Consider the following 25,812-nt stretch of genomic DNA (forward strand, 5'->3'; position numbering starts at 1 on the left):
CATTCGTGTTACCGATCTATGCCGCATTTTCGGGCACATACAGCATGTTTTTTTTTTTTTTTTTTACAATGATAAATAGATTTCCGATAGCCTGGTGTGTCACTTCGGGCTTAAAAACCACACTCGTAAAACAAATCTTTGAACAGGCATCGACTAATAAGCTATAGAGTGCTATCATCATATTTCTATCGTGGCCTGCATCGGAAATACATTAGAAAACAACATATTTACATCCTAATATCCAGTTTTATTGACAGTTTTTGACATGTTGACACGCAACCAATATAGTTTAGTAGCTGGTAGAGACAGTCTGTTTTTGCTTGAGGATTTTTCAGATCTATTACATAGGGGATTTGTACTCAACATATGCTCTTCTTCTATTTTTCTGGATGTATTAAAGGCCTTCGCCAAGCAAGCCACAAAGTAAAACTTTAAAAAACTTTACGATTACGGCTTCCGCGGTCCTTTTTTAATATACTTTGAAGTTTCTTCGTGAACATTCGCAAATGGTGTCCGTTGGGAATTTTAAAAATACTTACCGTAAAGTTCCGAAAGAACGCCCACCCAAAATTAAGAGATAAATGGTGAAAAACATGGGGTGGGCGAAGTTTCGGGCCAAGGGCCAAAAACTACAAAAAAAATGGCTGCATTTGACAGATCAGCGGTGCATACGCATTTATTGCTCACTCGTCATCGCTAAATCCATCGAACGACTCATCGCTGTCGCTGTCAAAGACGAGTTGCACTACTTCGTCCACTATGCTCTCCCGAGCTTCGGGCCCCATCGCTGGTTCGTCGCTTACAGAGGCCAGGCGGTGGTTCAACTCCCCGTCTTCTGAGCCGTCGAGGCGTGTTGAGATGCCGCAGCGCTTGAACGACGTCAGGACGGCCTCCTCCGATAGAGATGCCCAAGCCTCGGACACGAAGCTGACGACATCCTGACGCGACGGCTTCTTGAGGTTCCCTTTGGCGGTGACAGCCCCTTCCCGCAAGAAGGAGGACCAACGATTCCTGAGAGCATCTTTGAAGGGCTTCATCCAGCACACGTCTGCTGGCTGGAGAATAGACGTGCACCCGCCAGGAATGAAGACAACGTCGGTTTCCTTCCCGTCGAGGGCCTCCCGCGCTGCCTCTGTCTTGTGAATGGGCGCCTGGTCCAAGACAAGCAGCCGCCTCACGTCGTCTTTGTTGGCACCCCACACCCTCCGCACCCATTCGAGGAAGACCGGCGTAGTCATCCATCCGTTCCTTGAACAGGTCACTCTCACATTTTCTGAAAGGAGCCGAGATTCGGTTTCATTCCAAACTCCGGCAAAGCCAACCACCAACAACCGGAGCAGCCGCAAACACGAAAGCATCGCCGCATCGCTGCGTAGTATTGACGGTATTGATGAAAAAACAAAACTTGTGACGAACCCATGCAGCGCCCTCTACTAGAAATGCACAAATACATGTGGAAGGCGCTTTTTATATCGTTCACAAAACAACGCTGTCCTAAAACTTTTTTTTTTTTTATGCGAAAGGCGTGAGTGCATGTTTTCAACTTATTTTTATGCTGAAATTTGTTTGGGCAAACCAGAAGTAACATTGGCCGCACGCGGAAATTGAGACAATACCTGGGATTTGAAGTGCGAACAGTGCCCTTGGCGGGATCCGGCCCGTCGGTTCCTTGAGCACGATGAGAGCCGGGAGTTTGATGCCCGCAGCTGTTGCACAGAGTGCAACCGTCAGTCCACGACGCGCACAGCCTGTGTTCACGATGCGGATGCTTGATTCGCCGGCAACGTTGTTTGTCCGCTTGGCTGGGCAGTCCATGCGTACCATGGTTTGGTCCATGTTGGCTATACTAAAGTTGGAGTAACTGTGCTCCAGGCGCAGGCTTCCCACAGCCCTCCGGAAGACGGAGATTGCGTCAGCGTAGTCAGCCGGCAGCTTCTGACTCTCGTTCGTCCCCACTCGCATCGACACATTGAAGCGGGCTTTCCAGCGGGCCAGGTAGTGGTTCGAAGCTTCGAAGTTGCCCAGGTTCATCTGAACCGCCAACTTGCGTGCGTGCTCTTGAAGGACGCGGTTGCTCACCGCTCGCCCCGCCGCCCGCTCGGTATCCAAGAAGTCCATGAGTGCTTCATCGAGCTCTTCGCTGAAGACCGGCCGTCCGTTGTTGATGGCTCTCTTGAATTTGTTTTTGCCGTGGCACTGCTGCAGAAGGGACTGGTAGTTGGTGCTCCATTCGCGAACACGTTTCCTGTCCAGCTCAAAATGTCTTGCAGTTTTGCTTACGTTGTCTCCATTCTTCTTGTGCCACTGGACAACTTCCACCTTTCTCTCGATGGTGTAGCTATTCCTCATGGTCGATGCTGGAAGCGAGGGCAGGTGAACAGCTGCGGGGCACGCAGAGGAATGACTGTCTACTAGTGTGGAGTTTGTTTGCTTGAGCTGTTTCTTCTTTTCCTTTGTACCCGGACGTCTTGAATGATTCACTTCTAGTTCGCCCTTATCTTATCAATCTAACCGGAAAAGATCTTCTCTTTTGTTAGAAATCGGGTCACTGGCGGTGTTTGCGGACGAGTCATCGGTTTTTCCAGAGGTATGTTCGCGGCGGGGGCTTCCCGGGCTTTCGAATGCGTCGAAGCTACTGCGATTTTTAGGGGGTGGGCGATGTTTGGGAACTTTATTAAAATATATATTTCGTCCAAAAAGGTGGGTGGGCGAGGTTTCGGGCGGGGGCGTTCTCTCGGAACTTTACGGTATGTAAGGCTCCAAGCTGGTGTCCCGCAAGGATCGGTCTAGCCACTTTAGTTGATTAATCTCTACGTTAATGATGTCTAATTAAAACTTTGTACTTGCAAAGTGTTTCAGTAAGCAGATGATATTTTACTAGTTTCTAGTCACCTTGATTTTTACCATTCTGTACGGGTCCTGCAGCATGACATAGAACGAGTAGTAAACTGGTGTTTCGATAATTAATTCACAATTAACGCCGCCAAAACAAAAATTTGTTTGTGCCAGAAACCTTATGAAGCGTACGAATCTTTAGACATCAGTTGTTCCGCCTAGATCTTATTGTCATGACTGTGCGGGCCTCGTCAGTAGCGTCCATTACTTGGGCGTATTTTTTTACTCGGAGTTGTCATGGGAACCACATTTGTTGCTCGTACGCGGGAAACTTCAAAGTGACAGTTGTACACTTTTCATGAAACATATTTTATGGAATTTATTGTAGGCGATTTATTGCTCATGCGCTGGCGTATAGTACAGTTATATACGGCATAGCATTATATGAAAATTGTGCCAAGGCGTATTAAAGTAGACCGCGTCTTGAATGGCTTCTTAAAATCTGTGGAATATCAGCATGCTTTTCCAGTGAAGACTGGCATTTTGGAAGTTTTATAAATTCCGAGTTTCCGTTCACAATTCTTAAGAGCAGTCGTTCTTCACCACTTCTGCTGTAATGATTTTAAACACCCCCTTGCAGCACGCAGCGAGCTTCGTAGCTCAAATTATATCGAGGCGCTTAGATGCTACACTGAATAAGGCAGGCTATAACGTGTTTACTGTGTGCCTTTTTTCTTCAATAAACTTCCTGATTGATTCTTTGAAGATAGCACTGAGAGGGAACTGGAGAGGCCGCTAACCAATATCTCAATCTAGCTCTGTTGCCTAAGTTTTTCTACTTTTTGGCAAAAAATATTGCTGCTTATTATACTAATTCATGTTTCGGAAATATATTGTGGTTTCGTTGTAATAATGTGGGATATATCTGTTGCTAGTGTTTTTTTATTTTTTTATTTCGTCGCTTGATTTCAATTTTCCTTCAAGCCTCCTGTTGGCTTCGACAGACCCGTTTCTGAATTGTGTTTCCACTACACCTGTTAAATAAACTATTATTATTATCATTATTATTATTATTATTATTCAAGAAGCCGAAGACGAAGTGGGACGCATAGTAACCCACTTTAGAGTGATTCCAATTTCTTTTACACACCGGTTTTTATCGCTCTGTTCACCGTAATGCATCAGAGGTTCCATCTTTGGAGAAACCCAGCCCACTGTACTGCAACTGCAACTCTGTGCAACACGAAGATCAACCTAGTAACCCGAATGATCCATCGCCCGACTACCGGTCAAGACCTCCATCTTGGACCATCCATCTCTTCACCTTTGAGTGACTACACCGGCAACTAAAGACGCCTTCTGCCCAAGACTTGAAACACCCTCTGGTAGTCCTCGCCGAGGCCCTGCGAAGTTTTTCTGACAACCCTCCTATTTTGCGCTCAGAACTGGCACCCCCATATTGGTATCTTTACCCGATTGTCCGTGCAAGCACAGTCAGCACCATATAATGCAGTGTTTACTGGCACCCGGTCGCGCGCGCAGCGGTAGTCTTTAATCTCTGCTGGTGATCCTGGAGCTATTTCTTTATCTTGACTTTTGGGTTATTATGAACTACTACCGGTACTTACAGCCTTGGCAAAATGGATTGAACGCATTTTAAACTGACCGCATATATCGGTTTCTTAACTTATCGTGCTGTGATTCACTAAAAAGTGTTCGAAGAATGTGTATTCATTAACTGAGATTAACATGAAACGACCGGAGCCAAAAGAAAGAAAATAATAACTGTTTTTTTCTTAGGAAAGAGTATCGCTAAGCGCTTTATCTCAAAATCTACGAAAAATTGTTGTGGGCCATTCTCGCGTTTACTAAGGTTGAAACATTTATCAGATGGAAAGAAAATAGAGTTGGAATACCTATTCTTCGCTTTATTTGGCCCAAATAGTGCCACAGTAACTCACACTTCGTTTAGTATATATGCAGATTATAGAAAAATATAGTTTTTTCAGCTTAGTTGATCTACTCAGTTGAACCAACCTTTCCACAATTTTAGAGAAAGCTTCCATTGACTTCAGGCACCTCTGTAGTAAATCACAGCGCGATGAGTTAAGAAACCAATTTATGCGGTCACTTTAAAGTGCGTTCAAACCATTTTGCTCACAACGTACAGCTACGTCGTAATACACAGCATTCCAGCATGTCATCGGACAAGACTTGTCTTGTATGCTCTGAATCTCTACCAATCAATGGCCAAAATGTTTCGATCGTGCACGATTCAGTCATCTGGAAAAGAAATGTTCTAGCGTTTTTGAAATCACCTTTAAAGCAGGCATAAGCGCCTTCAAACATGAAACATGTTGTTGCCTCGAGTGTCTAGGACGACTCGCGAAGTTAAACTTAGAGAGTCCAATCTCACCAAGCCGTCTCAATCGGACCTGAATTATTTTCTACCAAACCTAGCTACAGTAAACAAAAAGCTGGACCTCCTACCCTCCTGGAAAGACACCGGTGATTCCTTTCATGTTTTACTCCCAAAAGTCGACGGTCTGTTATCAATGAAAGAGGTGGTCGACACTGTGTGAGACTCCTTGTCTGCGTTGGAGAATTCCGTGAATTTCGTCTCCGCTCATTACGATTCGCTCGTGACAACAGCAAAATCTCAAGACCACAACATGAAGGCGCTGCAATTAGGACTGAGCGCTCTGCGATTGTCTACAGTGGAGCAGGACATCGAAATAGGTCAGCTGAATTCAACCAAAATGACACAGAGCAAGTCAGTCATCTTTCCAACGTGTATATACAGCGTATTTTGTTGACGCCTCAGGAAAATATTCTTGACATCATAACAGACATCGCGGAAAAAATTAACGTTTAGGTTTATAAGGATGGACATGTCGTGTCCGCCCATCGCCTGCCTGCTAGGCCTGGTGTTGTACCTCCCATCATGGTTAGGTTCTCGTCTGTTGCTCTGAAAGAACGTTGGATGTCACACCGTGAGAAGCTCGACTCCCTACCTAGTGACGGTGCTCATCCTCGAATATATTTCAGTGATAAGCTCACAGATTTCAACTGTAAACTATTATGGATGGCACGAACTAGAGGGAAGGAGAAGGACTTTAAGCTTTTATGGGTACGACACGGCAAAATGTTCTCAAAACAAAGCGAGGGGTCCACGATACTTCGCAATTCTAATACTGAAACATGGGAGTTAATCGTCTAGACAGAAATGGTTAGCTTGTTCTGGCTGAACAACCTCCAATATTGCATAGAAACCTTCACGTTAGGCGCACGTAATTTCACTTTATTCAATGTTAATATCTGTAGCATCTAGAAGCGCTAGGACGAATTCCAACTTGCTAATAACTCTGTGCTCCCAATAACTGACGCATTTTTTCTAACAGAAATCAATATTTCTATTGAAAGAACGGACATATTCTTTTATCCCGACTCAAAACCATTTTCTTTTTATATACATGTAGCATTTTGGTCATCTGGATCAATTGCACAGAGTATACTTACATCGGTCTCTGATATATACCTGCTTTTATCGACCCCATCTGGAAAAGTTTACGAATTTCTAGCCGAGCTCCGAGTCTGTCTGCTTTGACAGAAAAAGCTGTCCATGGTCTAGTATGAGATTTTAACGTCGATTTACTGAAGTCTTCGAAGCCCCTTGTTTGCGAATATCTTACTCTCTTGAGAGATCATGGCATCGATCCGGCAATTCTTGATCCTACGAGGGAGGAACTGTTCAGAGGCAATTTGCTTATCACCCAGATAGGTTTCATTAATTTAAGGTCGCCATTGTCAAATGCAAAAGTAGCAATCATAACTGAAAAAATGTTGGATCGTTACTTCATGGTTACTACGTTATCTTCAATCATCATTCGTAAGGCTGGCATTATCCCATGTTCGTCGTTATCTTTGTCATATCCACCGGTGTCTTCTCTGTTTGTGTACGGGATTTGAAACGTCTTGTGTTTGTCCCCTCCTTGTAGCCTCCTTTAAGATTTGTGGTAATGTTCAACTTTAACCAGCGCGCGTGTCTCAATACGTTATCATGAATCATCCTTCCTGATGCAGGCATTCTCCCATGTTCGTCGCTATAATTGTCATCCCTCTCGGCGTCTTCTCTGTTTTTTTTACGGGTTTTGAGGCGTTTCAATTGTGTTTGTCCCCTCTTTGTAGCCCCCGTCTTGGGTTTAGAAATGTTTAAGAAAATCTTACGATGGGTAAATAAGGATATACTATTTGCCATAAAACTTAAACAAATTTATTGGAAAAGATTTCGTTGATCACCCCAGAAATCAAAACTTCTTGGTGATTTCAGAACGGTTCAGAACGGGGTAGGAGCCCTGATTTGTTCAGCAAGGCGTCTTTACTCGCATAAAAACAGAAGTTCAAATCTGGAGCCAACTTGGCGAAATCCTGGTCATTGAATAATGAATTAGTGGGCATTTCTCCTAAACGTCCGCAAGGAAATGCTTTCAACGCTTATTTTAGATCTGATTCAATTGTTCCGGATGATGCCTTCAACAATGTTTTCGCAACATTTTCACACAAAGCCCGACAAAATGACTCATCCGCTTCTTCCCTCCTTAACTGAAATATGGTGTCTGCATTTCTTCTACAAATGACCCTTTCCAACCTTGAGACCGTAACTTTTTGTGTGAAACCAAATAGGTCCCAAGGATACGATGGGATGCGCCTCAACGGTCTTTGTAGAAATTTCAGCCACATTAAGTACACACTTCTGTCTATCTTCAACAAAATAATTGAGACTGGCTCAATTCTCATCCAATTCAAGACAGCCATTGTTAAACCTCTTTTCAAAGGAAGACAGCGAGACTGAATAGAACACTAGACCAATATATTTTGACATGTATGGTTAAAATATTAGAAAAATGTATTTATATAACGGTTGCTTCGTTTCTGGATAAATGCAACATCATATCTCCCACCCAGTAGGATTTATCCTGGGCTATGGTACGCATCATATTCTCGAAGCCCTGTTAAAAAGTGTCTACAAGATCGAACACAACTAGTTTCAATTGAAAAAAATATGTAGCTACAGGGTTTCCATAGAAGTAGGTGCGCCGCAGTGTTCTATTATTTCACCTCCTATTTCTTCATTACCGCCGACTGTTAAGCTCCTCCTATTTCTTCATTACCGCCGACTGTTTTTCCTCCATGATGTGCAAATAGTCCGCTATTGTGGCGCATGTTGCGCTAACGTTACATAGCACGTGATGGGTATCATCTCTCCTGACTACTTAGGTCACGGAGCGATTTGTTGCCGTGGTGTTTGGTTCATATTTCGTTTATTTATCTCGCGTATTTCGTGTGTCTGACTATAGACGGTTTAGTTCGATTGACCCTCCCGCTATGCTTGATAAGGACGGGAACTACCACCGCATTAATTTTTGTAGAAGTACTGCGTAATACTTGATGTACGTTTTTCGAGGTGAGCAGTGATACATTGAAGTAATATCTCGCTAGAGCAGAGGGAGAACACGTCAGGTTTTATGACTGACGAATTTACTTCCGAACCTCTGTACGACGTATTTTACCTTTGATTACGGGGTTTTTAGTACAGCCACTGGCGTCTGTTGTCCAGGTCACTGGACACAAAACTGCCGTTTGGTTAAAGGGAAATAGAAGCGGTTTTGTATTTGAGGAAAAACACTTAAATCGTTTTCATTTGGCCTCCAGGATCACAAATATTGAGATTCTTTTTTTTTTATTTGGTGCAGAGAGACTACAGAAAACATAATTTTCAAAGTACCGATGAAGCCGCCTCTTCCCAGAGCGGGAGATCATATACAGATTTTTCAGAATCAAATGTCCACACTCTCACATCTTCAGCGCCTATCAAATCTATACATGTGCAATCTTGCTATTTTTAAAAAGGTAAGAAAGAGGAGTTACGACTGTTGTCAGTGCGTGGAAATTTACCCGGCAAGCCTGCAATAGCACGCGCTGCCCACATGAGCGACATGCACTCGGCGGCCGAAAGATCCTTGTATGACGTAACGTCTGGTCGGCTTTTTTCCGTGTTTTCTCGCGTTTAGAAAAAAAACATAAACACGTCTTAAAAAAAAAAAAACTTGTTCGGGGAAAACGAACGTGATATTTAATTTACGGAACAAATATTTGCTAGAAATAAAATGTAACTCGTTTTTTTTTAAGAACGTCCTTAGTGTTTTGTTTTAATTTTTCGTTGCACAAACGAGTGCTCATGTAAGCGGCATGACAAAAAAAGTTGTGCGCGTTTAGTTTTTAAATTTTGTACACTTCGTCTTGGTGTTATATTAGCATGTTTCAGATCAATATTTTCAGGGGCAAGCTTAAGAGCAAAGTTCTACTGCTCCCTGTGCCATGGGCGGCATGAAATTTTGGAAACCTCCCCAAAGTCTAAAAGTCTTTATCCCTCCTATATATGCGAAACAAAAACACTATTGTGTACATTCACTTACCTGTATGCTTCGATATCTATGAGCAGGGGCCTTTTACACCTTTATTTGATCGGTGTATTCCACTAATCAAAAAAACAAAACCAAAAAAAAAACGTCGGCTTTTTAGCTACTTGATATGACTACATTTTTGGAATCCCCGGGATTTACTCTACGCGGCATGGAATTTTGTTATTTATATATTCAAAATAGCTACAAAAAAAAACTGCCACAAGAGGTAATGCCAAATACAACATCCACAGTTTCCAGCCCTTTGTAGCGAAGTAACCTCCCGCGTTGTGATACTTTCAGGTCGAGCAGGCAGTCTAAACAAAAAGATTATGTCGCAAATATCACACACACACACACACACACACACACACACACACACACACACACACACACACATACACACACACACACACACACACACACATACACACATATACAATATACATATTGTATATTGTACAATATACATAATATACATATTGTATAATATACATATTGTATATATACATATACAATATATAAATATATATTTATATATATATATATATATATATAAATATTAGGGCTGGGCAATTGATCGATTAACCTTCCGATGAATCGATTAAGGCTCTAATCGCGATCAAATGTTTTAACCGGTTAATCGGTTTTTTAGTCGGTACTCAAAAAGAAGTCAAATGGACGCACGCGTGGCTCTATCCTGGTTTTCTGTACCCAGCCAGGTGCTATGAGCAAGGTTCAATTCTCGCGCTCGCGAAGCGTCACGTGTTCGAGGATATACATTACAGTTCTGCCGAGACCAGACGAACAAGCCGGGCCCGCAATCGATCCCCGCGCGACCGCGAAACTTCACGTGTTGAGGATCTATTAAATATCCCGACCAGGCAAGACAAACAAGCAGAAAAACAAGCTGGGAATCTAACAACGCCGTGGTTACTTGTTCCAGTATTCGGTCCGTAAAAATGGACGAGTTCACGAGTATGAAATGCAATCTCGCTGGGAAGTTTGGGTTTAAAGTAAACTTCAGCGGTGAAGTTTTTAACTCGAGAGCAAGTCCACTGCATCATCTGCAAAAAAGCCGTTTTCCTACAGTGGAAGCGTCAGTTCGCTGCAGTATATTAATTACCTACGAGCGAAGCACTCATCTACGCCGCTGCAGCAAGGATTATTCGCCAGAACACAAACAATCAACACCTTCTGATCAAGGCCCCTTTCTCTGAAGAAAGAATAAAGCATAGCCAAGCCCTGATTTCTCTTCTTCCTGTCGGAAAATGTGGACAAACTACTTTGTCTTCGGAGCTGGAGCAAAAATATGTGTGTCTTTGAATCCTTCAACTATATGTATCTTCAATTCTAAATGCCCTTTGCGCCGTGTAACAGAGAGTAAAATACGTCTTCAATGGCAAGACGCGTTGTTGCATTATTTTTAACATATTATTTATAAAAATCAACGAAACCGATTAATCGATTAATTAATCGATTAAAGGGTAGCGATTAATCGGGTTAAAATTTTTAATCGACGCCCAGCCCTAATAAATATATACATATATCGGCAGGACTGAGCTTACACAGCATTTATTTAGCACCATCCAACTCTTTCGTAACTAATTAGGAAAGAGTTGCACTGTCCAATATGCACCATCGTTTATCGCGTCCACAAGAAAAAAGACGCTGAGGAACAAATTTCAAACAGGATAACTTCGCGAGAAAAGTGGTCTTGATCTATTATTTGAGTTACAGTTACAGCCGTGACGACTGATGTTTCGACCCAATTTTGAGGCAAATCAGGGACCCTCAAAATTTCGCTTAAGTTCTCCTTTAACTGCCAAAGTTATATTACGTTCTCCCCCCCCCCCCCCCCCCCCCCTATATTCTGTACACTTACATATACGTCGCGGAGGCAGGTTGAACAATTTCCGTGCTTTCTGTGTGTGCCCCCTAATTTTTGTAATCTCTCTTTTTTCTTCTTCTCTCACTTACCTAACACCAAGAAGCAGAAAACCTCGTACCGGCTCGATTAACCCAAAGAGGAAAAAAAAAAAAAAGACAACACACACACACACAAATAGCGCTTATAAAATTTATTCGTCCTTTTCCTCTCTCAATCTATACACGGGGTGGCATGAATGGTAACACGTCTGATATTCGGTCGCTTTTTATTTCGCCTTCTTTTTTGTATTTTGTATGTTTTATGGGAGGTCATACTTGGGAGGGGCATGAAGGGTTACAAACGTCACAAAAAAACTGTATTTCTTGTCTCTCTCTCGTTAGGTCTACACTTCATAACAAAGCTGTTCTCTTCAGTCCTTTTTCTTTTTTTTGAAGCGCATCCAATCTGTGATGCAGTTCCTGCCGCTTTATATCATCGAAGATGCGAGGTGAATGATTGCACGCACTGTTTTAGATTTCTCACTACATAAGTGGACGTATATCCGCAACATTACGAAAGCAAACAGTTCATCTTTCATTTTTCCAGTTTCACGGCTCCCACACATTCGTTAAACCTCAACCTCTCAACCTGTTTGGTGTGTAGTACTTTTCTTGGTCGTGGGCCTATTTAATCGGCCTATTACATCTTCAGCAGTGTTCCGAAGCTTTGTGTTGTCCGCCCCGTTTTTTCCCCTCTCCCCGGTTACCATGTCAGTATTGAACCATCTCGCCTGCACACCCGTTTAGTTTCAAAGAGTATTTAGTTTTGGGATCTAAACATTCCGTTCTGGCCCTCGTCGGAAGGATAATATGCTCAAAAATTTCTGTGTGGTAAAACAACGAGGAAGCCTGACCCCTTTTACAGTGTTGCCTATAATAAAAAATTCGGTCGCTGTCTCTGCTAAGTCCCTGCGAAGTTTTCTTCTCCTCGTAAAACAAAGAAGCAACCAGGAGCATCCGAAAGTTCAAGGTCGAAGTATAAGTTAAGCCACCGACAGCCTGAAAAACGATGGTGTGGCTAATTATATTCAAGCATCTTGCGTTTGATTGGTTCTTTTGTCGCTCTTATCGACTAATGCCACAATCGGATTGGCTGCAGAGCCTTAATGAGATGCACAGGACTAAACGCACCCTGTGTTTCGTCAGCGTTCAGGAATTAATTAATTATAATGAATTTGGCCCTTCGAGATAAACAGGCTACTGGCGGCATGAAACCATCCCAAAAGCATGCCTCGTAGAAATATCCATTCTTTCGGGAGAACGGAATTGAAGCCGCTCGGCACTAGCACCAGCGCCCGGACAGTAACGATCGGATTGACTTGCGCTGACAATGGTAGTGCCGAAACCAACCAGCAACAGCAGAGCTGCCGTGACGGGCGGGCAATCGTTAATTAAACACAGCGCATGCTTATGTTAGCAAATATTCTTCGGATATGTGTTAACCGATATTACGTATCGTTACACGGCGCGGCGTTTTTTTCACCTCTTACGACAGTTTTATACCAAGATCATCAAAGACCGTGGTGTAGTTTGCTATAAATCAAGCTAGCCGACATTTCATGGCATACTGGTAGCTGCTAGCCTTTGGTATTTCCCGTGTTTTAAAACGCGGTTCAAAGAATTAAATGATGACGTGTCAATACGAACTTTGTCCTTATAATTCTAATCGGGTAAAACGTGTGTTAATAAATTCCAATAATGTTTTATATTTCTAATTAACACACAGCACTCGGAAGTAATCTCTCTCGGGTAATGAAAGGCTCCTACCACAGCACAAGAATGTGACACCGCGCGCACGTTTGCAAACGGCACCACGGTAGTTTCCGCGAAACGCTGGGGTGCGATTCTTCAAGAGTTCTTGGCTGCTCAATTCGAAATTCTTTGCGACGGGCCGGTTGTGCTGCGGCTTTAACGAACGTCACACACGAGCAACAAGTAATGGATTTTAAAATTATCAAAGACAAGTATAATTTACACAACCAAAAACGCTTAACCAGAGCACATCAAGGTCCGTCCTTCGAAGCACTCGTACTTCTTTTCACGCCCTTTTTCGGGCTTCCTTTACGAAGTCATTTCTTCCGCTTGTGAGTGTCCTCCTTTGTAGGAGTAATCTCCTCGACTTGCATCCCGAGACAATACGTTTGGTCAGCGTACGGAACCTTTCCCTTTGCTCCGGTCAACCGTTCTTAGAAAGGCGCAGCTATGCTCAGAGATAACAGCCCCACTTAGACAGTTCATTACTCTCTTTGGCGGATATTCGATTTAATGCCTCGTTTAATCGCTGTGAACACGTAATGGGGAAAATAGATAAATAGAAAGACATTTTCGCCTTTACGTTTTTTTATAAAATAAAAGCCAGGAAACTGTTCACTCATATTGTAATTCTGACGCCGTAAAAAAAAAAAAAAAAAAAAAAAAAGAACGAGACCTAACAACAACAGCCACAGCATTATTGAGGTTCTTGCGACTTTTGCCGTGGAGCAGTTATCCGTGAGCCAAACTGGATGCGTACACGTGCTTTAACGTTATCCGGTGCGTCCGTAGTCGCGTACCGAAACGTTCCCGCCAAAAACAAGAAAATGTAAGTGAGCCGGTCTATTGACAAGAAACAAGTAGTTGTTTTGCATATTCGGTGATGTCTCCGGAAGTCCAGGCTTTGCTGCCGCTTCCGGGTGGAATCTGCATTTCGGGAGGTCTGCTTCCTGGAAAAAAACAAAGGGGAAAAAAAGAATAAAAGTAAGATTATAGATTGGTAAGAAGCCACTACTAAAAGTGCTCCCATCTTACGCAGAATGGTGATAAATATACAATACCTGACAATATGAAAAGACCCATTCTCTAGAAAGACGATGATGCAAAGGTCTTAAACACATTTTCCTTAGAGGCACTTTTTTTTTTAGACAATAGAACCGTCATTTATTCTCTCGCCCCAGTCAGTAGGGTGAGGAAATTTAAGGAAATTTAAAACAGACACCTAGTTTAATGGATCTTTCATCTTCTTGGAGTTTGTACGCTTATACCCTAACCATTTCACGTTTCTATACAGAAACACTCTTGGTCCCAGTATGTTAAGCCAGCATGCCCGTAAAACCCGTGTCATACTACTCGTACAATAGGTCATAGAAAAAAAAAAAAAAAGCAGGGTGTTTGCTTTGGTCATGATGGACATAATTTTCTGGGGACATGATATAAGCTTCTTTAAAACATAATCGTTTCATACATATTCACGCTTCATTTGTGTCTGCAGATGAACAACGTGACAGAACCCTCATGCACGGAAGATACACGCCTCACGCAGTGCCGGCGGACTGTTTCTGGTAATTATAATATTAATACCAATCTCTTTATTTTCCTTTATATAAAAAGTAAGGATATTGGGCAAGAAGGCGCATGGCCTGCAGCTTGATGAGGCCCTACCCCGTGTGACAGAGAAGCAGCAGAAACATTTCAGACAACACAAGCAAGAAACAAGATACTACACCTTATTACATCGATTAGGTACAAAAGAGTCCTTATCACTCTATTTCTAATAACATATCGCGTAGCATACCCTTTGGTTTTTTTAGCAATGTCGATCGTTTCATCTTCGAGCTCAATTGAAAGAGATGGTAGTGCATATTTTAAAGTGGTTAATCCATAATTAGTAAGGGAAGTTATAACACACCAGTTCTCGCTATGCCTCGTTTCATACGCTTGTCACCAAGCCCGACAGCACGAAAAGAAAGTCGTTATTTTGCTTTACTGTCGTATTGTAGACACCCCATGAAAGGAGAGTTGTATAAATGATTAATTGTCACAAATTCAAGCTTTCAAAAAAGCTCCTCAGAAGAATTAAAAAAAGAAACAATTCAAATTATGCAAAATAATTTTTTCTGTCTTAGAAGCAGTGTTGTCAAGTTTCATTTGGTCGTTGTTCCCCAAAACCAAGAGACAGTACATGTAATGTGTGTAGATCAGAGAATAATACAAGAGCAGCTTCACTCCCTTCGGAAACATAAAACGAGTTTTAGATATCATTCCCATCGCTTTGCAAGCTTTTCGGTACATATACTCAATGTGTTCGGTCCAAGCAAGTGATCCAGTAAAAATGACACCAAGAAATTTCAAGCAATTCGCAGTCTCTAAAGGAGATGAATTTATCGTAATATTTAGAAAAAAAAAATGCTACGATTCCCTTGCCTAAATAGTTACGCATTTAGTTTCGTCCGTGTTTATTTTAGTTCATTAACTTGCGTCCACAAATGTAGGTTCTTGAGAACAACTGCCGCCGTACTTTTTTATCTCAGAAGTTGGAGTATTGGCAGTGTGCCAGCGGCTTCAAGCTCATCGACGCAACGATGTTGCCTAATGTAGTAGATAGTTGTAGGGTCCATTTTATGGTTTTCCCCTATTTTCCCAACATAAATATACGCAAAGTGTGGGCGTTTGTTTCTCTGCACCGTTACACCTGCTGGGAGTTCCGTGATATAAAATAGTGTACTCTGGGTACTCGGTAAAACATTGCCTTTTATCGAGCAAAACAGAAAAACAAAAGAGAGTTTTTTTTTTTTTATAGAAGTGAAGCAAAACCAAAATTCTGTTTGGCGCCCAGGCACCACCCACCCGTACCCCGTAAGATACGACTTCTCTATCACGAAAAACACGGGCAAAAATCGAGTTTCGGCTGATTCACGTTGAGCGGCCCAGCACGCTCGGCCTCCCGACGTCTTTCGAGTATTGGACCGCGAGAACAAAAGAGGATCCTCTTCCAAAATCCCGACGTCGATCGGACAGTACGCTAAGGTGGTCGAGGATCTCGGGCCGTCTCCGGACAGCTTATCGAAAGCACCTGCAGCCCTGCAGTAGCTCCCTCGCCAGAGACAACCCCGCAACGCCAGACGGGGTAAAGCGGGAGAGAGATCTGCGACGGCAGCTTAGCGCAAACGCCTTGTTCCTGTACTCCGTTTCGCCTAGGACCAACCGCAGCCGACGCTACAAGTAGCCGTCCCCGCCAATCCGGCGCTGCGAATGCGTCACGTGACCGCACGCCCCGCGCATCGCCGCGTCATTCCCGAAGTTCACGTGACACTACCATGGCCTCGGATTGGCTTCGATGTGTCGTAGCGTCGGCTGCGGTTCGTCGTAAGTAAGACGGACTACACTCAATGCTCGGGGTCGTGGGAGTCTACGTATTCGTGTAGTTTTGTTTTTCTGTCACGGAACCAAATCGCGGCATACCTCACGAGGTTGATACCGAAACGTTTGGGTGTGCACCCCTCGGAAATCGAGGAGTTCTGAGGAATTTACTTAAAATACGTTTTGTTTTCCAGCGAGATGCCTTGACCGGTGGGATCCCGAGATATTGCGTACGTACGTTTCGAATCTAGTTCTGGAAAAAGATACCCATAAATAAAAACTGAGTCTCGAACTAAGTCGTATTTATGTTTACTGACCAGGACAACGTCGCCCTTGACTGCTGACTGCGTGCTATACTGCTCGCTCGGGTGGAGCTCGGGCTGCACCCGAGAGTTAGTCACACGTCGCTACAATGAAGTTTATCCACTCATTCACTGCACGAACAAGTATAAAAAGTCGGTATCTCTAAAACAGTGTTTTCTTGTATTATAAAACAAATCCTCTCAATTAAAAAAAAAGACATCTTGTTGGACATGAGTTATCAAAAGCCAGTGGATCTTTTTATCTTCAATTCGTAATTTTGTAATGGATCCAATTTTTCTGTAGTTCGTACACTTAACAAATGCAATAACGGGCATCCGTAAAACGCTCTCCACCCCAGATGATTTAGCCATATACGGCACGTAATGGTAGCGTTTTCCCGTTCAGTGATGCAACGACAGTTCGTTGAAAAGGACCTCACGGAGAATTAAGCCTCTTCCTTGCACATTCAACTGACTCGAAAACAAGAATCAATGTACGCTTCCTAGATACAATTTCGTTAATCACTGTGACGGCAGAACTCCTACGTTAAAGTTGTACAAACAAGTGAAAAACTACACAAATAAAGAACAAGCAGGACGAGTATTTTTCGGCTCGAAAAAGAAACCGATTCGTTCGATATTCAGGGTCGATTTACTCTTGCTTTCTTCGCTCGCTTCAAAGCTTTCGTAGTTACAGCCCCTCTTGAAAGACGAACGAATCAGTAATCTGTCTGCTCGGGCTCCTTAGCCTCGTTTCCTCCCAACAAAGGTTTGAAGATGAAAAAAGAAAAAGAAGCGCCATTTTTCTCGGGAACAATGACCGAGCGCCGACGTATACGCGTCGTTTTTCACGGAGGTGACGGAAGTATAATGACAGTGGGAATCCTCGAACAAACGCCGACCTGTTTCCTATGGTATACTCGCAGCAGCTTCGTTCAACCCATTTCCCCTTTAAGCCGGGTCACACCGATCGTACGTCAAACAAAAGAGACGGTCTGAAGACCTGCCGACAAAATTAACCGCGGACACGCCACAAGAATGTTCGAAGCATGTTTATTTTATACACATGCACGCTTACAAGATGCTTGCAGAAAGTTTGTTGGCATGACCAATGTGACAGAACTGTCATACAAAGAAAGGAACATGCCTGAGACGGTGTCTGCGTGGCTGTCGTTTTTCTGATGTATATTTTAGAAACGTTACAGCGGCCCCAAAGGTTGAAAAAAGGACATATGCTCAGAACTTATACTTTCGTTCTCCGAAAGGTCTTTGCTGCCAGACGCCGCGGACCTCACTAAAACAGCTATGAATTATACCAATATATAGTATACCGCTATCCGTTTTCTCTTTGTCACTCATCTCTCAGGTGAATCCTTAATGTTTTGTGAGACATTACTTTTGTTCTCTACAGTAAAGTTTATACTACGCGTGTTTCGAAAGAAAAGAAAGTGTTATTCTTATCTCAAAAATAAATCTACGCATTGCAGAACGCTCAGTTTTTGACCAAATGCAGCACTAGCTGTGGGGATCAGATGCCAATTTTCATAACTTAATGGTATGTAACGGTAAAGTTAAAAAAGACGATTTTCCAAAATTTCCAACGGGGAAATAATGGTCATCGGAGAGCGCGAATACAAGGGGTTGAATGATGCCGTTTGCTATCGAAAGCGGGTCTTCAGTTTGAATTTCTCATTAGAAATTCAGTAAAATTGCTGATAACTCTTCAATTAGACAACGGAAAGATATGAAAAAAATTTGCACCTGGTCCTAACCGCAATCGGCTTATTTTCGCGGACGTTCGGCAACGCGTAGTTTTTTTTTTTTTTTTTTTTTTTTTTTACAGGTTTTATACATTTTTTTCGAGCACTAGCGAATAATTCAAGGCCGTACTATAAATATTGCGTCTCATACGAGAAGCCAAATAAAAAAAAGTTGTTCTTGATGTACCTCCACGGGGCCATATTCTTAACCACCAGCTGAGGACTGCCACTAAAACTCCATAAAGTATGCCTTTTTCGAAATTCAGTTTGGCAACTTTGATCAGGAAATCTCTGTGTATGGCATCTGTGCCAAACTAATGCCGGCTTTCTTGATGTGGATGAGTGACGAAATTTCAGGTACTATACACAGCGGATGATAAACCAGACCTGTACTTCAGTAGAACAAGGCGCGGCGCAGGAATAAAATAAAACTACAGCCTAAGCGTTTATGTTTAAGTGTGGTCCCATGAATTTTTTTTTTGTTTGTCACAAGTTTGAGTATAAACCGTTTTGTTGTATATTTCGTTTTGAGCAGCCGCCCGCATGGAAGTATAAAGAAGAAACAGAAATGGTCGAGAGAGCGAGAGCTTGAGCTAACGGGTCAGTTGGTAAACTCATCACCCCTGGCGATATCTTGTAAAATTTGGACTGATTCTGTTATTCGCATGCTGAAAGCAGAGTTAAAGCAATTAATAATCTAACTACCCAAGAACCCATTAAAAGGCCCGCAGCTCATGATTTCACATGAAAATTATATGAACAAGAAAAGGCAGCAAGAACACGTACAGATACCAGCACCAATTTGCTTTCAACAAATACAATATTCTATATTACCTCTAAGGTGTATAAAAGGCCCTGTCTTCGAAGGGACTCTGAACTCTCCAAAATATTTGGAAGTGCCTGGGTGTCACACATATGTCACAAAATAAAGTTTCCGCTATAAACCTTTTTAGTTCAATAATTACACTTATTAATTTATGAAAAAAAATCCGAAATTAACACTTATACCGAGAAATTAAATTCAAAAGAGAGGTTAGTTTCGGTTTGGCTCCAGATTTTAAACGTGCCTCCTGGCGCAAATATTACGTAAACACTGTTTTTGTTTTCAGGATAAAAAAGTGAAAGCCATTTACAACTTCCTGTAACGCCGAATTGGAGCGCAGCTCTTAAAGAGGAGGAGTGGAGGGTATATTCCTCCTCCTCCCTCGTGATCATGCCTGCTAGTCCTCCTCCCCTCCTGCTCCCCCTCCCTCTCCTTTACCACCTCCTCGTCCTTCAAGCTCCTCCCCTCCCCTCGCCTCCGCCTCCTCGTCTCTCCTCCCCCCCTCCTCCACCTTCGTACTGCTTTCCTCCTTGCCGCTCAAGCCGGACAATGAGGGGAGGAGGAGAAGGAGGGGGGAGGAGGAAGAGGGGGGGAGGAGGAGGGGAGGAGAAGAAGGGGGAGGAGGAGGAGGGGAGGAGGAGGGGGAGAAAGAGAGGGAGGAGGAGGAGAGGGAGGGGCGCGGTTACGCCGACGCCGACGCCGACGCCGACGCCGACGCCGACGCCGACGCCGACGCCGACGGCGACGCCGACGCCAACGGCGACGCCGCTCAGGCTGGAAACGGGCCCCTAAGAGCTGCGCTCTAAAAGGCGACCTCCGCTCATAACACCCTGACTTTCGGGAATAATTCACGTCGCTCAGTGGAGCTAGCACACTAGACAAACTCAGAAACTGGTATACCGGCACGCATCTCCGACCGTCACTATAACCGCAACTTTGAAAAACGAGTGGCCCCACCTATAGTGAATTTTAGGCGCGAATATCCGGGGCGGCATCTGTGCACTCGCGAAACACTGGCGCGCGTTTTAAATGTGTTATGACACGAAAATTAAACGGATATATTATCCTTGAAATGGAATGCTCATAGGCTATTTAGTATATACACCACACTACGCAATTTTTAGAGCTCTGGTGATTGCAATGACAAATTTACGAATTTCTATCATTTTCATCTGGCGACCAGGCAACGCTGCCCGAGTTAGTTATACCATGGTGTCCATAAACCACGTGATCATGAACGCTCTCTCATTCTAGGCGCCTCCATAATCGCCCGAGCTCGCCTCGCCGCGGTAAGATCAAAACCGCTCACGTAACTCAGCAACCCGAACGCTATGCTCGCTCTCGCCCCCGGCCCGTTGACCTTCCACCCTGCATGCACCTGCGGTATATTCCCGGACGACGGCGACCATGGCGAGTTCGTACGCAACTCGCCGTCGCTGGAGCTGGTCGCCAGCGGGTCACAGTCAAAATGAACAGCTTCCAGCATCTCTTGAAATCAATCGCTCTCATCGCTGCTACGATCAATGGCGAACACCTTGACAAGGCGAGCGATGCCGTAAACGTAATCGTCACGGACCGCACGCTCGTAACGTGGATGGTAAACGAGGAAGCTGAAGCTCGAGACGCCAAGAGAGCCAAGTCTGTGAACACGTGCAAGGAGATGCCGCGCGGGAGGCTGGCTACGTCACCAGCCTTCCAGCCACAGCGGCCTTTTTGAATGGGGCGGATCCGAGGGACTCGCGAATAAATCGATTTATCCACAGAACTATCACGCCATTTTCAAAACCGATTTCGCAGGATTATAGGAACACACTATGGGTCCTAGTACTGTATAGTAATCTCTTATTTTATTTTTGGCGTGTCATAACCCCTTTAAGAGTGAAACAAAGTATATCCTTCACATTTCAGGATGCACGGATTGACCAAGCGTTCGTTCGTAACGGCAAGAGCACAGCGTACAATCTATAAAATATACCGTAGAATTTTGTTCCCGCAAAGAGAGTGTCAGAATATAGTTTCGAATTGGAAGTTGCCCCTTCTCCGAACTTTCTTTTGCTTGCTCGGGGAAATGTTTTTTGGCAAGATGTCGACCTCCATTGTAAAGGTTTTATGGGGAATTCCTCTTGTCGGGTTCCGCCGAACCTTCGCACATCTTTTTGCGCGGTGATCTGTATATGCAATATTGTCCACTGTAACGACATTGATCAAGACAAAAACGTTCTTTTCCTGTTACAGCTCGCTGACCGTTCCATGCCTTCAGCTGAATATTTTCACCTCAAACACCCGCAAGTTGCCGAGTCGGAAATCGATGTCAGAGCTCAAGCAACCGAGTCGTCTCTTTTATATTTACCGAAGCACTGATCTCAATCACAATTGCTGGATCGCCTTTGACCAGCTCCGCCTATGGGCGGGAATGCGGCCACGGTCGGCCATCTTTTTGGTAGAGTTATATTATCTCTAGCCATCATAGTAATATGGCAGACAGCGCAATGGCGGCAGGCTGCCACAAAATAGCCGTGGATCTATAGTACACTGTACCGTGGGTGACATTTCGTGCTTGATTGAAGTTGTTCGACGAAGCAGATTCTTAAAACCCGGCGTTAACGGTAGCCTCATTTTTGAGGACCCGGCGAAAGTTCTACGAAAGCTCAGCACGGGGGGAATCCACCGCAGCTTGCATCGAAAGCAGACACCGCACCGGCGTTTGCTTTCGATGCTCCTTTCGATGCGACTTTCGATGCATGATGTGCTTCTTTTCCCCGGTTCTGTGATTTCGCGAAACTTTCACCGGGTCCTCAAAGATCGGGCTACCGTTCACGACGGGTTTCAGAAATATGTTTCGTCAAACAATTTCAACCAAGCACGACATATGACCTACGCTATATTGATGGCAGCGTGCCACCACAACTGCCACAACGCTGTCTGCCATGGATGAATGATAGTGGCTGCATCGGCTGTACCATGGCTAGAGGTAATATAACTCTACCAAAAAGATGGCCGCCAGTGACAGCAATCGCAGAGCAATCAAACGCGATCCAGCAATTGTTATAGAGATCAGAGCACCGAAGCGACTTTCGTTACCTCCAGTCGCTGCGGACTGTATGCTTGCAGCACACAGTACTGAAAAGAATTTTGTTTGCACAATTCTGTATCGACCCATGCGTGCTTTGAACGTGCCTGAAAACATCTTTTGTGTGAGTAATGAGACAAACCGCTAAACAAGATATAATCACGCCCCAGACACTGTCTGGAGGCTGACGTACTACTAGTGTGATTAGAGACTTAAGTCATTAGCTCAGGTCAGCAGATTACAAGGCCTCAAGCGCTACAAATGACACGCGGATCGCAAGTTCGTCTGCTTCTTGCGCAGGGGTTGCGATGACGTCAGAATGCCGAGCTCCAACTGACTTTGATTGGAGGGACAGCGCGCAGACCTCGATGCTTGCTGCCCGGAGGTCTACCTACTGTCCATCCCATCGAAGCCAATCAGAGCTCGACGTTCATGACGTCATCGCAACCCCGTCATGAAAAGGAGAGAAACCTGCACTCTGCGCAGACCCTTATCGGGTGCTCCGATTCGAAGAGAGGAAATATCGATAAATACGCTTTGTATGAACGTGTATTCCTGCGGAAGATACGGCTTTTTCACTGTAGTCACCGACATGCTAAGAAACGTAGGGCGTGGCTTAGTATGTTCACGCTGCAATCTTATTGGCTGCGGAACGAGAATAAGATGTCCGGACTCGCCGCGCCCTCAGTCTCCTTAGTTGCCTCTGACTCTATACGGCGAGCGATTGTGTCAGAATGCGCCTTTGGCGCATCAGAGCACAGGGATGGGTCCACCGGTCAAAGGGCAATACAGCGAACGCGCAAGGGATGCGCGATGACGAGGCAGCCAACCTCGTCTCCTCATTGGTTGAGGTAGGGGGTAAACTGAAAGCACGTGGGCGCATTTGGCGGGTTAAAAAACGCCCGAGATGCGCGAGGAAGAGGCGATCTTGCACGCCGTACAGCTTCTTCCGTGTCTTTCACCAAGTTTATTACGGCTCGTAACAAAGTGAGATTTAATAAAAAGGTCCACGAAGAGGAGTCGTTTAAAGTGGAAAGGCAGAGTTAAAAATCTCGTCACGCGAACCCTGCTAGCTCTACTACCATCCGGGCAGTCTGTATATCCCGGGGGTTCAGCGACACGGGCCCTATCGGGGTCCGCTTCCCCCCCGGAAAAGACGGCTGGGCGCTGATGTCCTCAGAGTGCAGTGTCCGTCGCGTCTTCCAATTCGCTCGCCTTTCAGCGGTCTAATCTCTGGAGAACATGGTCGCCTCGAAAAATCCGAATTACTGTCAGATCCGTAATCCTTCGCAGCAAATGTCTTGGTTTCTCTCGTTTTTTTTTTTTTTTTAATTTCCTCGTCTTTATCTTTTTTTTACAGTTATCCGAAAAGAGCCCAACTCGCTGTGAGTGGACTGTCAACCCAGTTCATTCGGACACCCTGACGGCGATAGATTTAACTTGTGATGGGCCTGCTTGGAAGAATTTTTTCTGTTTCTTTTCGAAACTAATGTGCCGAGAAAGCGAGGGAGAGGGGAAGACGTGAGCGCGCGGTGACTTCAGAACGCCAAGCACTGGCTGGAATGATTAGTGGGTATACGCAAAAGGTAGCTGGTCTTTAACTCCACCGCACTCGTCGAACGTGTTCCAATGGGAAAGCCATACGCTGGACGCCGATGTTCGTCGTTCTAAAGCCCCCTACGCGGAGTTGCGTTTGAATGCGTTTGAAAGCGTCTGACTGCCTTGCGTCGAGAAATGAAAGCGAGTCACCGGCAGGTCTCTGCTTCATACGAAGCGTGGAGTCCGATTCAAGGAATAGTACGGTGCGTGACATAAGAAGTAGGGATGTCCTGGTTTCTCGCAGCCGCAAGGCAGTCAAACGCACTCAAACCCTCTCAAACGCAACTGCGCGTTGGGACCTTGACGCGTTCTCTAAGTGCAGTCGAGACAAAGGCAGCTAGATTTTGGTCTGCCCACTAATCCTTTCAACCGGATCTCGGCGTTCTGACGTCCATGTACGCTCTCATTTCCTCTTTTCCCTCAGTTTTTCAGCGCATTCTTTTTCATCGGACTTTGAAGGCTTCATTTTGTTCGAAAATAGTGTTACCGTGAAGAAGACGACTAAGGCGCCTAGCAAATGCATGACCAGTGCGCGAAACTGCGCGAGCTCGGTCGGCGGGCAGTTTTGGAATGAAACGAACCTTCGCAGACGACGTCAGTTTTGGGTGCTCGTTCTCAAAATATCATCGTAACATTTGGTGGAGATACGGTTCTACGGTGCTATTACGTTGCTACTCAGAGAAGGAGCGCCAAAACTGACGCCTGCGAAGATGGGTTTAATTCCAAAACTGCCCGCCGACCGAGCTCGCGCGCCGTTGGGCTCTCCAGTCATATAGACGCTTTACACACGCGCCAAATTACAGCCGCCGTAGCTGACCTTCTCTTGTCTTACCGAGATGCCGAGCAACTGAAACGGTACTTGACGATCCTATACAAAGTCCGATGCTTTAGAAAAGGACACAGTTGAATCTAATGTGGCATTAACCTGACCTGCTATACTAAAGATGAACTGAAATAAACGAAATAGGAGGAAACAAAAAGTGAAGGTCAGTTATGGCGGCGTCCATGCACAGCTGCTTCAAAGCGTCTGTATGCGAGGAGCGCTATTCGTGTCCTTCGCAGTAACAATATTGACGTCCCCTATCTCTTTCAAACTGTGTTCGACTGCGTTCCTTCCGCGAGGATTACTACTTCGGAACCCAGCTGAAATTGAATCGAGCTCTTGTTTATTCTAGACACGTAAAGCGGAAAAAAAAAAAGAACGATAATTTTACGGGCGCTAGACAGACGCTTTCTCTGATTTGAGCTTAAAAAAAGTAAGCGCAAAAACCACAATTTAGACCTATACCAATATACAGTCGACGGTGATTCAATTGTTCATACGCTGCTCTCTTCCTTTTGTGAAAAGTAAAGGGGGAAAGGGGGAGGTTAAGTTATCGGTGTAGGAAACGCCAACAGCTGCACGCTTCACCGAAATCACCGTACTTACTCTCCAGCGTGATTAACAGCTAATAATAATAAAAAAGAACGTTTAAATGAATTTAACATTTGAAGTTTACCGACACAATACTGTTGCGAAGAATAAAATTACGCTCTGTTTTCGCATAAATCCAAGCGTTTAGGGAGTATAATGTAGGACTTGAAAAAGCTCATCTTTTGTGATAGCTTATGCGGGCGAAACAAGCGCCATCTTTAAAACCGCAGTCACACCCCCAATACATCATGCAAACGACAGTCTGTGCGACAATTTTCTCGGGCGTGTTTCTTTCTTGTACGACCGTTCCGTCACGTTGGGCGTAAAAAAACGGCCTGCAGACATGTTCGAAGGATGTGCAGAGCGAAAGTTCGTCTGCCTCTTTTCGCAGGGTCTGGGTGACGTCAGAACGCTGCCAAGCTCTGATTGGCTCCAATTGAAGGATATATTGGGTCGACCTCAAGGCGGCTTGCTTTGAGGTCTATCTTTCAATCGGAGCAAATC

General features: G+C 44.4%; 1 protein-coding gene across 1 annotated transcript in view; it reads right to left on the minus strand.

Annotated features, from left to right (window-relative positions):
- Nucleotides 1–11,367: 11,367 nt before the first annotated feature.
- Nucleotides 11,368–25,812, minus strand: part of LOC8024576 (leucine-rich repeat-containing protein 4C) — a 40,263-nt gene continuing 25,818 nt past the window's right edge. Inside the window, exon 2 of the mRNA XM_042293914.1 lies at nt 11,368–13,927. The gene's annotated coding sequence lies outside the window, so the exon portion shown is untranslated. The remainder of the gene's footprint in view (nt 13,928–25,812) is intronic.

This window comes from Ixodes scapularis, unplaced genomic scaffold (assembly GCF_016920785.2).
Source record: "Ixodes scapularis isolate PalLabHiFi unplaced genomic scaffold, ASM1692078v2 PGA_scaffold5__190_contigs__length_132052651, whole genome shotgun sequence".
In the NCBI taxonomy this organism is placed as follows: domain Eukaryota; kingdom Metazoa; phylum Arthropoda; class Arachnida; order Ixodida; family Ixodidae; genus Ixodes; species Ixodes scapularis.